The sequence below is a fragment of the Mus musculus genome, chromosome 12 (assembly GCF_000001635.26).
Source record: "Mus musculus strain C57BL/6J chromosome 12, GRCm38.p6 C57BL/6J".
NCBI classification, from domain to species: Eukaryota; Metazoa; Chordata; class Mammalia; order Rodentia; family Muridae; genus Mus; species Mus musculus.
The window spans coordinates 110390419-110405417 of record NC_000078.6 but is presented as its reverse complement, the minus strand read 5'-3'; positions in this window follow the sequence as shown (position 1 = coordinate 110405417).

Genomic DNA, 14999 nt, shown 5'->3' with positions numbered 1-14999 from the left:
AAAGCCAGAAGAACGGGGGCACATGGAGTGACTGCCCCGACAGCCAGTTGCAGCAGCTGCACTGTCCCTTGTCATAGCTTTAAAAAATAGCCTTGTATGACAGACAATATGAACCTCCTTTCTTCCTTCCTCCCCTCCCTCCTTCCATCCCTTCTTTCCTTCCTTCTTATGTATCTATGTAGTGTATGTGTACATGAATGCATGTAGGTGTACATGCATGTGTGTATTAGTGTGTGTGTATTTGTATGTGTGAGTATGAGTATTTGTGTGTGTATGTATTTGTGTATGTTTGTGTGTATTTGTGTGTGTGTGTGTGTGTATTTGTGTATTTGTATGTGTGTAGGCCAGAAGTCACTGCTGGGTATCTTCCTCCATCATCCTCTGCCTTAGTGTTTGAGACAAGGTTTGTTAATCGAGTCCAGAGCTTACTGATTGGTCTGATGGGCCAGCCATCGAGCTCTGGGCATCCATGTGTTCTGCTTCTCTCTCCCTGCGGTGGTCAATTTATAGAAACTTGGGATGTAAAGCCAATAATCTCAGCTTTATGTGGGTGCTGGGAACTGAACTCAAGTCTTCATGCTTGCCTCTCACACTTAACCCCTGAACAGTTTCCCTGGCCGCCTCTCATTGCCTGCTGTGTACGTGTACGTGTGTACGTGTGTACTGTGTACGTGTGTGTGTGTGTGTGATTGTGTATGTGGGGAATAGACAGTTGAGGTCCATTTTCAGAATGAGATGCATGCAGAGTTCATTGAATAAGAGGGAAGGCGCCGAACCCCTCTCTCCTTAGCTAGTAGCTCACAAGTGCTTATTTCAGAACTCTGAGAGTTGGAAAGTTACAGGCTGTTAGCTGCATGAGAGCCCACATCAGAGACTGGGGGTTGGGCAGTCTCAGGCCCACATTATTGGATGTAAAGACGAAGCTTTACATCCAAGCCAACAGGGTGTGGAGTATGGGGAAGGGGGCAGGACCGGCCTATGGAAAACGAGGACAGAACTTCTCCTGATCTGGGGAACTCTAAAAACCATGATCTTACCCAACCAGCATGGTGGGCATTTTTGCCTTTCCTCTATGCTGGCATCCTTTCTGCAGAACAGCATGTTAACAACTGCTCTGCTCTACAGTTTGTTGTTGTCTTGCTTCCCATCCTCCTGTCTGTCTGTCTGTCTGTCTGTCTATCCATCCATGTATCAATCCATCCGCCTATCATCTTTTTATCATCTGTCTATCCATCCATCCACCCATCCTCCTCTCTCTCTTTCTCTCTCTCTCAGACTCACATTTCTGTCAGCATTTGCTGTACTGACATGTTTTTGTACAGCTGTACAATTAAGAGTAGCAGCATGTTTGGACTCCTACCTGCAGGTAAAATGAGTACAGTATGCTGTATGGACTGGAAGGAAATGCATATTTTTGAATTTAAATTTGCCACTGACAAGTTAATCTGAATAGTTCTGTTAAGCATTTCTATGGAAGAAGGAAAAGTAAGACTCAGACTATGTGTTACTGCTTTCGGCCATTTAGTGGCACTTTACAGTCTTTGGAATTCCCAGGATTAGGTAGAAAAACCTTCGAAAGAGAGTTTTTTTTTTTTTTTTTTTTCGATAGAAACTTTGTAGCAGTCAAAACTGAGGATGTTAAAGCCACAGGCAAACACACATTTGTGGAAACATTTCACTTTGAACAAAGCACAGAACCACATATTTGCATACATACACGCACATGTATACACATGCATATATACACACATACAGACACAGGATGAGAGTGGTGCTCAGCTCTGCCAAGAGAGGCCAAACACAAAGGCACAAAGTCACAGCCTCAGATCCTTGTTTAGACAGGAGACAGGACCCAACATTGCCATAGACAGTGCGCAGCTCTGTGGCCGCTTAGAGTCTTCAAATTCATGTCTAATGAACAAGAAGGTGAGTACAGTGGGTACATTAGAGTATTGTACATACATACACACACACATGCATTACTGTATATACGTGCATGCACAATGCACATATTACTGTAATACATGTGCAATGTACACATACACAAATATACACTACTGTAATACATGTATGCACACATACATATTATTGTACACCAACTCTTTTATACATATATGCATAAATACATGCACATGTATATACATTCATATTTACATACATAGACGTTACTGCACATACATGTATACACATGCATAACACATATTACTATATGCACATTCATATACACACATACATGCACACACATATACATACATGTACAGTACATTGCTGTACATACATGCATACATATATGCATATTATTGCACATGCATGCATACATACATAATAGATAGTACTTGTCACTACACTATATATGGGCTGGCACTGTGATCTCCACGGCTGTAGTATGAAGGTGGCTGTGTGCAGATCTGATCCCTGGCTCAGGAGACTCCTCCTCCCCACTTCCTCCTTCTCTCTTTCTCCTCCCTCCTCTCCATTATCCTCCCTCTGTCATCCTCCCAAGATCTGTCCTCCTTTTCCTCCCCCTTTTTCTGCCTCCTCTTCTCTTCTCTATTCCTTTCCTTTTTCTTTCTTTCCATCCCTCTGCACCACCCCCACTTGCTTTGTTTGTCTCCATCATCCCAGCCCCCATGGGCTTTGTCACACTCTGTCCACTTGGGCTGCTGTCGGAAGCTCTTCCCAGTGATCTCGAGTGTGAGGTGGGGTTTTGTTACAGGGTTAGAGACTGAAGTGTCATCTCAGGCGTGGGGCCATCTGTGCAGTTGTACCTCTCTCTGAGCTTCTGAGCAGGACAGCTGATGGTCACCTCATGGCAAGAAGTACAGTGTCCTCGGCAGAGCAGGCTGTGGGGAGGATGGCCATTCCCTGTGTCCTGGTGTTTCAGCGACACCTACTTCACAGAATTCCCTGTGTGGCTCTCTCTGCCATGTCCCTGAGAGTTCTTCATCTCTTTCTGTGGGTTATTTTGGTTTGTGAATAGCGACATAGGCACGCTATGTGCATGCGTGCGTGCGTGTGTGTGTGTGTGTTAAGGCTGTCACTTGGCTGTCTTGGTGACCTGTAAATGGTTTCCTATGGGCTGATGGAGTGATGTCACCATGTGAGTGGATTGTACACGTACCCTGTTTTCTGCATCTCTCACCTATGGTTCTTTGCTCCCTTACATGCTTGGTGATCGCTGATAACTAATTCATCATTAATCTTAGGGCCATTCTCAGTCTGAAGTGAGGACAATTCCACCCAGAGATGGCTGGTCTTATCTTTTGCCAGTGGCTGATGGAAGCACGTGTGGTTTTGCAGACCCACAGATGGGCTTGCTGTCACTGCTGAAGTGAATTCTGGGCTCCATGCCCTGTCCTCACCATCAGAGTAGACCCACGGCTCTAGAGTGCAGCCGCCATCCATCTGTCCTTGGGTTAGCCTGTGTCCTTCAGTTCTTTCCATGCCTGTTTCTAGTGGGGGTGCTCTGTACAGAGGTTGACTCTGTAGTGTGTCTCAGGCACCATTTTGCCTCTTAGTGTTCCTGTGTGTAATTCAGTCTCACCTTGGGAGCAGGACGGTTGGTAGTCTTGCTGAGCTGTCACACTCCTTGACACTCAGCCTTTGGGTCTTGGTAAATCATAAGTTTAGGAAGTTCCCCAACATGTCATTCTAACTGATCTTTTCCACCATTGCCTTAATGTTGACACATCCTTGCTTTCTTGGAATAAAACCTTTTTGATGATAATGTGGAATTAAAAAGAAATCTAAACCTGTATCAGTGTTTTGCCTGCATGTATGTCTGTGCACATTGTGAGTGCGGTGCCCACAGAGGCCAGAAGAGGGCGTCAGATCCCCCTGGAACTGGAGTTGCAAGTGGTTGTGAGTCACCATGTGGGTGCGGGAATCAAACCTGGCTCATCTGGAAGAGCAGCCAGTGATCTTAATGACTGAGGCACCTTTGTTGGATTCTTAAAGTACACATTTAAGTAAAAAATTTGCTTTCCATCTAAGGAAATGGAAACAGTCCTGTTTTTCGATGACCTAAGGAAGTTTTGCTGTTAGGGACGTGCTGATATCACAGTTCAGTGGAGCAAACTTCCAAGGTTTTCTTGGTCTGGAATACTTTGACAGGAACTATTATCTGACTGGGTGGATAGATGGCTCAGTGGTTAAGAGAACTTGCTACTTTTGGAAAGGACCTGGGTTTGATTCTCAGCACCCATATGGAGGCTTACAGCCATCCCGTTTGTAACTCTATAGTTTTAGGGGATCTGATGCCCTCTTGTGGCCTCTGTGGGCACTGTACACACGTGGTATGTATACACATTCATGCAGGCAAAACACACACACAGAGAAAACAAAAAGAAATATTCTTATCTGAGTGTGAGCTGGGGCTGGTTTGTAGGAGCGCCTGGGCTCAGGGAACTTACAGGGCTTCGCTCTCCTTTAGGCATTTTAAACATTAAAAGTATTCTGGAGTTTCGCTTCTGCAGTCCCCAAGCCTAAGTAATTCAGGAGAGTTTTCTAATTCTGGAGAAAAGAAATCCACTTCAAGGTATAGGGAGACTTAAAGAGACGACAAGAAAACATGGATGTGAGGTTTGGAGGCCTGAGAAGCACGTCCGATGCCCTTTCCCAGAGAATGCTAATTCCCCGTGGTGAGTACTCTGGAGCTCCGTGATGCTGTTTACGAGGTGTTATGTCTTTTATAGTCTGCTTTAAAAAATAGTTTAATCTCTTTTAGATTTTTTTGGAAGTTAGAGATGTATTTCTTCTACTTTTCCTGTGTGTATAGGTCAGAGGTCAACTTTGGCATTTCCCCAGTTGCTCTCCATTTTATTTTTTGAGACCCCCCCCGCCCCCCCCCCCGCACCCCGCCATCCCTTGATGGTCCAGGAGCTTGCTGTTTTGGCTAGCCCGGCTGGCCAGCGAGCCCCAGGAGCCTCCTGTCTCCATCTTTACAGCGCTGGGTTCCAGGCATGTGTTGCCATACTCAGCGTCGGGGTTCCGCACTCGGGTCCCTGCGCCAGCCTAGTCAGCGCCCCGTCCCCTCTTCCTGCTTTTGGTTTTTTGAGAGCTTCTTAGTGATACTGGTGATACTGTGTTAAACCGTGTTTCCTCAGAAGGAAGCTGAGGCCGCATGAGGTCTTTATGGAGGCCAAGCCGTTAGCGCCGGGCCGTGAAGGTGCGCGCCAGAGCGTTTCTCTATTAAATGGGAAAATTTGGAACCCAGACAGGCAGAGAAAAAGGCCTTCTCTTGTGTACAAGCTGATGATGTGAAGAAGTGACTTAGAGGCGTGCTGCCGCCTTGATTTCACACTCCTGGCTGCAGAGCTGTGAGGGAATAAATTCCTGTTGTTGTAAGCCTCTGACTTGTGGGTCTCCTCTGTGCTGTGGCATCCAGAGAGAATAATTCCACCCAGAAGGTAAGTGTGGGGTGCAGCTAGAGATCCTTTGTTTGTCTATAGCCCCACCTGCCCTGGATCTCACTATTTAGATCAAGCTGGCCGTGAACTCCTAGAGATCTACCTGCCTCTGCCTCCCTAGGGCTGGGATTAAAGGTGTGCAACACCATGCCAGCTAGAACTCCAGTTTCAGTGTGGAGTAAACTCCAGAGACCAGGAGTGAGAACAGAGTGTAGGGACACAGGGTACAACTGACAGACGCTGAGGTGCGTAACTAGTGGCTCTTCTTCTTCTTTTTTTAAAGATTTATTTATTTATTATATGTAAGTACACTGTAGCTGTCTTCAGACACTCCAGAAAAGGGAGTCAGACCTCATTACGGATGGTTGTGAGCCACCATGTGGTTGCTGGGATTTGAACTCCGGACCTTTGGAAGAGCAGTCGGGTGCTCTTACCCACTGAGCCGTATCACCAGCCCCTAGTGGCCCTTCTTACGAGGGCATTTTCCCCAGGGCTGCGGACACTGAATGTCCAGGCAGGAGGAGAAACGGAGGTCATTTCTTTACCGCTCAGTGCTCAAGTCAGGTTCTCAAAGGCTTGCTCACCCCATGGGTGTCAAGAAGATGCTGTGAGTCCTGGGCTGACTCCTTGGTATGGGAATCCTGGCAAATGGAGGCCAGAGGTGAGGTGAGTCACACAGGGGTGTGGTCAGGTGACGCCATATGGAAGCAGGAGAGATTTAACAGCTGAAGCAAAGGAGGTGGCTGCAGCAAAGGAGGTGGCTGCTCCAGACCCAGTGCTTGGGTTTCTCCAAAGTCCATACATTGAAGTCTTAGCCTAGGAGGGAAGGTATCGAGGCCTGGGTAAAGTGGGGTGGAGGGAGCCGGTCCTGTAGATTGTCTTCCAGGACGTGCCTTCTAGGAAGAGGCAGAGACTCAATTCCCCCCTCTCTGTGTCATGGAAGGGGGCAACAAGAAGCTGTCCCCTTCCAGAAAATGAGCAGCCTGGCACCTTGACCCGGGACTTTTCAGCCTTCAGAATGGAGAGAAAGTAAACCCCCAGTCTCAGCGCCTGGCAGCTGAGCTGCGGAAGACCCTGACAAAGGCCGGAAGGCAGGCGGGAGACCAAGTTTGTGGTGCTGACCCTCACAGGTGTGAGATTCCAAGTTCCATCTCTTCCTGATGGTTTCTACCCAAACCCAGGGTCTTGCTGATGGTCTCCTACAAACAAATACTTATTGGAAGTTTATAAACGATAATTCCAATATCTAAGCATCTGTAGGATTTCTACTATTTTGTCTCTTTATCTACATGCTTTGGCTTTCCCCTTTGGATAGTTTCTGTCTGACATACCTTGCGTTTAGTAGTCATGATGTAGGAGGAAGTCTTCTTCTAGCTGTGAGCCATATTTACCCTTCTGGCCACCAGGAGGCGCCGGAGCTCCATCATTGCTAGGGTTCTACTGCAGCAGACACAGGATGGAAGGTTAATTTTCTTCCCCATTTTAACTAACCCATGGACAAGCTCCCGCAGCACAGGTTCCCGCAGCACAGGTTCGCCGACATCCTGGGTCCCCACAGAGCTGGTTTTAAGCAGAAATGAAGTTAGAGGCATAGAAAATATCATTCAAAATAACGTAAGGAAATGTTCATACACACAGAAATAGAATTTGGTGTGAGAAGAACCACACTTAAAAAAATATCAGATGTCATTCTTCAGGCAAAAGGGTGAGTCTGGATGAAGGTAAGGGATGCAGGAAGGATAAAGAGCTATGTCGGCGATGTCGGCAGTGGCTGTGTGCTCGCGTGAACGTTCATATCAGCAGCAATGTCTTGGGTTAAGAATATGGAGAGAAAGCTGGGGGAAGTCTTAGCTGATTAAACGCTTGCTGTGTAGATGTGAGGGTCTGAGTTCTGAATCTAAGGACCTGTTCAAAATACTAACTTTCTGCCTGAGGCTGGGCAAAGAACCTCCCTCAGGCAAGAACACTCTGGGCTTAGCCAGGACTGGGAATAGAGCCTGTTCCACTAGCCATCCTGGAACTCACCCTGTAGACCAGGCTAGCCTTGAACATATAGAGATCATCTTGCCTCTGCCTCCCAAGTGCTGGGATTAAAGGTGTGAGCCATCACTACTTGGCCAAAATATATAAATATTAACAATGGGATTGGGGGCTTTGTAAATCCTTAAAGTTAACCTGGAATAAATTCAAGTCAGATGATATAACTCTAGGGTGTTAATCAGAGTCCCTATGGTGACCACGAAGAAGCCAGAATACACACAAAATGAAATGAGAGTTTAAATGTTTCATTATGAACAGTAGAACTCAACAGAAGTCAGTGGCACAGGAAGGGCCAGAGCAGCGGCAAGGCACACTCAGGGAAGGAAGAGCCAAGCAACAGAAGGAAAGCTCTCTTCTCTCCCTGGTTACTCTAAATATAAATGAGCTAAACTCCCTGGTGAAAAGACAGAGACTGGCCTTAATAAGTAAAACCCCAAACTAAACAATCATGATTCACAGGGAATCCAAGGTTGATAGTTCTTTTCTTTCAGCATTTGAAAGACATGTGACTTCCTCGGAGCCCCTCCTGCAGGCCCCTCCCGTGAGCCCCTCCGAATCATTGCTCAGGGCTTCCAAATTTCTTCTTTGCCCTTAGTTTTCAGAAGTCTGACTGTGATGTGTCTCGGTGTTGATTTCTTCACGTTGCTTGTTTTTTGGACTTTGCTCAGCTTCTTGACTTTGCAGACTTACATTCTGCCAAACTTGAGAAAACGCATGCCACTTCTTCAAACACCTTTTCAACACTACTGTCCTTTGTTTCCTCTGGAACTTTGAAGACCTGAACCTTAGGTCTTCTGATACCATCTAACAACAAGCTTTTAAAGTTCCATCCATCTTCTGTTTTCATCTGTTCAGATTCATTGCTTCCCATGTCTTTTAATCTTCAAGCCCGCTGGCTCTGACTTTGTCTGTCGTCATTCGGTAGTTGATCCTGTTTTCAGTGAGTTTTAAAATTTTGGTCATCACTCCCATTAGCCCCAACTTCCCCCATTTGTTTCTTTTTGTGTTTTTAATAAAGTTTTTTCTGTGTTTTCACTGATTTCAAATGTATCTGTAACTGTTCTCTGGGTGGGACTGCTTCAGATCCTTTTATAGAATCCCGACATGTGAAACATTTCAGCATTAGCCTTTTTATTTCAGTACCCAAGATGTAAGAGCCTAGATGCAAAATCCTCAATGAAATCCAAGCAAACTGAATTAAATGACACATCAAAGATATGATAATACTATGCCCAAGTGGGGTTTGCTTTTGATAGTCAAGATTGCTTTCATGTATGCAAAAGAATAAGTGTGAAGCAATCATTAATTGAATACAAGATTAAAACGACGTGAATTATCTCAGTACATAAAGAAAGAGCATTTGGAAATGTTTAATATTTTTCTGTGACCAGAAGGAAAAAAGATGTTTTGTTGGCACAAATACTATAGCTCCGACATCAAAGGGGAGAAGAGGAAATCTGTTCTGGAGCCGAATATGAGTGTTCATGGCTTGTTTGGTGGTTTTAATGAGAATGGCTTCTATAGACTCATAAATTTGAATACTAGTCCACAGTTGGTGGAACTGTTTGGGAAGGGTTGGGAGGTGTGGTCTTGTTGTATATCATGGGCTTGGAAGTTTCAAAAATGCATCCCCTTCCAGGTTGGCTCTTCCTGCCTCCACCTTTGTATCAGGGTGGAGGCCTTCAGCTGCTGCTTCGGTGTGTGTGTGTGCGCGTGCCTGCCTGCCTGCCTGCCTGCCTGCCTGCTACTATGCTTTTTGCTATGACAACCAAGGACTCTAATCCTCTGGACCTACCACCACCAATTGGTGAATCCACCAATTAAATGCCTTCTTTTTCAAAGTGGCCTCGGTCATGGCGTCTCTTTGCGATAGAGAAAAGTAACTAAGACAAGTTGGGAACACAGATTTGGTTGATCCCAAATTCCATGTTCCAATGTGGTAACAGTTTGATGAAGGTTTTAGAGTAGCAGAACAAAGAAAGTCACAGACCATGGTGTTTTTCAGATGCATTGATGGGAACAGGAAGTAGGTGTGTGACGGCGTCTGCTCTAGGCCTCAGATGCTCGTAATGGTGTGCTTAGCCTTTTGGTTAGTGCAAATTAGAATTTGTTAAGTTGATGAATTCCAAAAATTTTGATATCTTAGTCACAGAATGTTAAGCCAGACACAGATCTCCTCAAGAATCTCTAATAAGGGGGTCTAAGGATAGCCCAAGGTAAACTGTAATTAAGTTCTAGACCTGCAACATTCTAACCTCTTCACAGTCATTGGTGTCCTAATCAGCTAGTCAGTGCTGGAGAAGGGTCAGTTGAAAGTGCAGTTTCTCTTCTACTATTTTCTCCTCTTCCTCCTCCTCCTCTTCTTCCCTTCCCTTCCCTTCCCTTCCCTTCCCTTCCCTTCCCTTCCCTTCCCTTCCCTTCCCTTCCCTTCCCTTCCCCTCTCTTCCCTTTTTCTTTTGAGACAAGGTTTTCTCAGTGTAGTCCTGGCTGACCTGGAACGTACTATGTGGACTAGGCTGGACTTGAACTCAGCTTCCTCCACTTGGTGAGTGTTGGGTTTAAAGGTGTCTGCTACCATGCAGGATGTTGAAGGTATAATCTCATGCTGGGAAATTTCCTTCATACTTTCTATCATGTGGTGATAGGTCATTTACTAAAAGCCCAGGACTAATAGGTAATCAGTACGTTCAGGTCCGAAGAGGGTGTGGCACAAAGCCAGGTTGTCATTGCTGTTTCATCTGTTTCCATACCACTGGAAGTCCCAGCAAAAGCAGATAGACAAGAAGAAGAAAAGTGTTCCACAGCCAAGAAGAAGAATGAAAATTACCCATTTGCTGGTGATCTAATCCTAATGTAGCCACAAGGCTGCCAGAAGACTGTAAGGACTCACACATGACCTCAATAAAGGTGCAGAATGCAAAGTCAGCTGGGAGAACTGTAACATCCCTCTGTGCTGATTACAGCCACTCAAATAGAAATTAATAAAATAATGCCATTGACATTAACAATGACATCAAAACAACAGCAACAACAACAAAAAACCCAGGGACGCAAAAGATCTGCACATCATTGTTAACCACCGCAGGAGGATTGAACAGAGGAAGAAGGTAGCCATGTCCATAGACTTGAAGGATTGATGCTAGCAAGGGCTAGATGAAGTCCAAATGTGACCGGCAGGTTCTGTGAGATCCATACCAAAGTAGAAAATTTCTTACAGGAATAGAGAAAAAAAAATATTAAATTTGTGTGGAGCTACCAGAGATCACAAGTAGCCAAAACACCTCTGGGAAAGAAGAAACATGCGGTGTGTTCATAGTTCTTGATTTCAAATGATTTTCCAGATTAATAGTAATGAGACCGGTATGGGTATGGGATTTGGTATATGTGGTGGATTTGGCTTAATGCTTGTATTATGTTAATTGGGTTCTCAAAATTGCATGGGAATCCTAATGTAAGACGCTGAGGGTCCCTGCCTCCAGTTGGTTTTGATTGATAAATAAAGTTTTGAGCAGCCAGTGACTGGACAGGGAGACCGAGTTGGGACCTTAGGATTCCGGGCAAGAGGACAGAGAGAGGAATGAGGTTTTAAAATCTCAATGCTGGGAAAGGAATAGGGACCAGGCCGAGATCTGCAGAAGAAGAAACCTCATAATCACTTAAGGGCCAGGGAAGAGCAGCCCCAGGGGCCCCCCAATTGGGTCTAGGGCAACAAAGATGGAATATAGATATTAGTAAGGAATAACTCAGGAGTACCAGAGGGGAGAGTATGTTAGCTGCGTGGAGGTTTGGAAGTGTCCAGCCATTGAGTTGACTGAGGCATATTAAATAAGGCTGTGTCTTTCATTTGTGAACTCAGAACATAGGGACAGGTAGCGAGGAGCATTTAAGTACCGCCATTGCCCTGGCGATTAAGAGTAACATTTAATCGCCTGCTGCAACAGGTTTTGATGTCCCATTGACAGCTGAGCATCCACAGTAGTTAATTCTTGGCAGTTTAAGCAGTTATGAGGTAATTAGTGGAGTAACAGGGATGGGGCAGGGGAATTGGGGCATGGGTAGCCAAAGTAAAGTGTGCCTGAGGAAGCTAAGTGGGAGCCCGTGGTTTTGCCACACAAGTGAAAGATATAATGGAGAAAATAGAGCACGTATATGAACCAAGAGGGGAGGGGCAGAACCCTGGTAGCTAAAGGCTTACGTGGGCACGAGGGTGGGCACAGGACAGGAAGTGGGTTAGCTAGAGCTAAGAACGCATAGGAAGTTGGATGGACCTCCCTAGTTTGTAAGCTAATGAGAGCATCTTTGAACAGAGGTTCCCTGCGTGGGTGAACAGTGCATTTGCTCTCAAGAGACATGGTTATTAAATGAAGGTCTCAGTGCCAAGTTGAAAGTATCTCCTTGTGAGTTAATCCGAGAGGCCCCAGAGGTCTCCAGGACCACAAGCTGCTGCCACTGCTCTTGGCTGCCCACAATAACTAGACGGCAAGACCCTCTTGCAAAAGCCATCAGTACTTCAGAAGCAAGACAGAGAAGTCTGTCTAAACTGACTAGGAAACCTTTTGCTGGCTGTTTTCATTCTGTTGGAGGTGCTATGGCCCCTGCTAAGGGAGAAGAAACACCCATGGTCTTTCCTAGACCTACACCCTGCATGCTACGGTACCAACCAATCAGCCAACTGGTCAGCCGAGATGAGCCATAGTGGCAAGACTGGGAATGGGAATAGCCAGCTGCCTTCTTCATGCCTGGATCTGTCAGCGTGGTCAGAACTCATGGCCAGGTAAGCCAGTGGCCCTAGGAGAGAACATGTTGACTTGTTTTCCCAGAGGATCATGTTGTCAAGCTGATTGCTAATTAGTTGTGTTTGTACCTATAGATTTGTGCTGCCCTCAACTATGGTCAGAGATGTTTAAAAAAAGGTGGTGGTGGTGAAGGCTGAGTATTATTTTTTAATTATAAAAGCGTCAACTTTTGCCTAATAGTTTTCCCACATTGGCTGAGGTAATGGTCTTTCTCCAGTACTAGAAAACGTGGTGTGTTGAGTTCATTTCCATACGGAGAGCTATTTTTGCATTCTAGCAATAAATCCAAGGATTCATGCTCCCTTTAATATGCACCTAGACTGGTTGGCTAGTATTTGTTTTTGAGACAGAGTCTCTCTATCCTGGGCTGTACTTACCATGTAGACCAGGCTAGCCTTGTTTGAACTCTTGCCTGCCTCTGTCTTTCAGGGTCAGAATTAAAGGTGTGCACTACCCACCCCAGCTCCGTTTGGTAGTATTTTGATGAATTTTGTATCAGTGTGCATAAGGATATTGCTGGGCACTTTTTTTTTTTTTTTTGGAAGGGTCTTTGGCAGAATGAGTTTGGGCTTGGGTTTTCTTCTTCTATTGTTTTGGGAAACATATGATATTACTGCTTTTAAAGGGTTTGCTAGACTTTACAAATCACTAATGGAGCCAGGTCTTAGCTTTTCTTTATCTGAAGGTGCGTGTTTGTGTGTGTGTGTGTGTGTATGTGTGTGTATGTGTGTGTGTATGTGTGTGTATGTGTGTGTGTGTATGTGTGTGTATGTGTGTGTGTGTATGTGTGTGTATGTGTGTGTGTATGTGTGTGTATGTGTGTGTATGTGTGTGTGTATGTGTGTGTGTGTGTGTGTACATTGCTAAAGATTGAACTTAGTGTTTCACACATGCTAGGCAAGCCCTCTCTCTACCCCCAGATCTACATTCCCTAGCATGGTTATGAATTACACACACACACACATACACACATACACACTACTACTGAATTGAAGCCCCCCCTCAAGAACAGGACACACTTTTAACCACTGAGCCATCTCTCCAGCTGCTACCAGGAGCTTCCTGGCTGCTGTTCCAACCCCTTACACACAAGGGTTACCCCAGATTTTCTCTTGCTCCACAGTTTAGTCTTAGCAAGTGTATCAGTTGCTTTCTTTGTTGCTCTGATGAAAACAACCTGAAGAAGGAGGGGCTTGTTTTGGGTTGGAGTCTAAGAAGGAATAGTTCCTCCTGGTGGGGCTTCAGCTATGGTGGCAGGAGCGCGCGCGAGGTGGCTGGCCACATTAGTCAGACAACAGGCAGGTGAAGGTTGTAGTCAGTCCTGATCCCAGGTCATGTGATGAGACTGCCTACATTCAGGATGGGTCTTCCCTCCCCAGCTAACCTGCCTGGAGACTCACATAGACATACCCAGGAGTCCCCTCTCCCGGGTGATGTCGGCATGGCCGCTTTACAGGTTCTTTCCTGAGACTATAGTCCACTGCCTCTAGTTGCTGAAGCTGCTGGTGTCCAGCTGCAGCCCTTCGTATTTTAGTAGACTCTGTAGTGACCCCCGCTTCCTTTCTGGGTTTGGTAATTTGTTTCCTTTTGTCAGCCCACACACCTAAGGTCCATTAATTATGCTGGTCCTTCTGGAGAGCGGGAGTTTGGTTTCATTGATTTTGTTTTTCTTTCTGCGGTTCTGGGGCTTGAACCCCGAACCTTGCACATGCCAGGCAAGGGCTCCATCCCTGAGCTGACTGACATCCTTGAGCCCTAGTGATGTTCTCTCTATTCGGTTTATCCCTGCTTTAGTCTTTATTATTCTCTCCCTTCAGAGAGTTTCAGGGTTGTTCCTTTTCTAGTTCCCTAAATCCTAAAGTTAGAGTTTTGTTTTCTGATGTGTGTGTATCACTAGGTATAAACGTCCTTAACCCAGCCATGCTGACACACATCCAAAATCCCAGATGGGAGTCAGGCCAGGAAGACCAGGGGTTCAAGACCCGCCTGAGCTACATGAGACCCTGCAGCAAAACAGGAGACTTCTGTCTTGTGCAGCTTTGCTGTGTCCCGAAGTCTTGACAGGCGATGCGATTTTTTTTCTTTTCATTTTTTTCCCAAGTAATTTACAATTCCTCTTATGGTTATTAACAAACTTTTGAATAAAAATCAGAATAAATTTTTCCTATCCATGCAAAAAAATAATACATTGAAAATGTCCCTGGGTTAATTATTTTTTTCCATGTAGTTACATTATCAAACTGTCATACAGTTTTGCCTTTTTTATGTTTCTATTCAATTTTAAAGGTTCTTCTGAAATCTTGCTGATTTCATTAAAATTTTATTTTTTATTTTTATTTTTTATTTATTTTTTTGAGACATGGTTTCTCTGTGTAGCCCTGGCTGTCCTGGAACTCACTCTGTAGACCAGGCTGGCCTCGAACTCAGAAATCCGCCTGCCTCTGCCTCCCGAGTGCTGGGATTAAAGGCGTGGCCACCATTGCTTGGCTTAATTTACTTGTATTTTATCAGTGTGCAATTTGTTAGCAGGGTTCAAGAACAGAAGATGTTGTCCCTGTCTTTGTGTCCCTGTCTTGTTTCTCTCCTTTTCTTTATTGTGGTTGAATCAGGGCACTTAAATATATTCAAGTGTGGCCCAGGTATAGGGCACATGCCACTCAGAAAGCAGAGGTAGGCCAATCTCTGAGTTCAAGGCCAGCCTGAGCTACGCAGAGAGACCCTGTCTCGAAATGCCCCGCCCCATCAGAAAATTCAA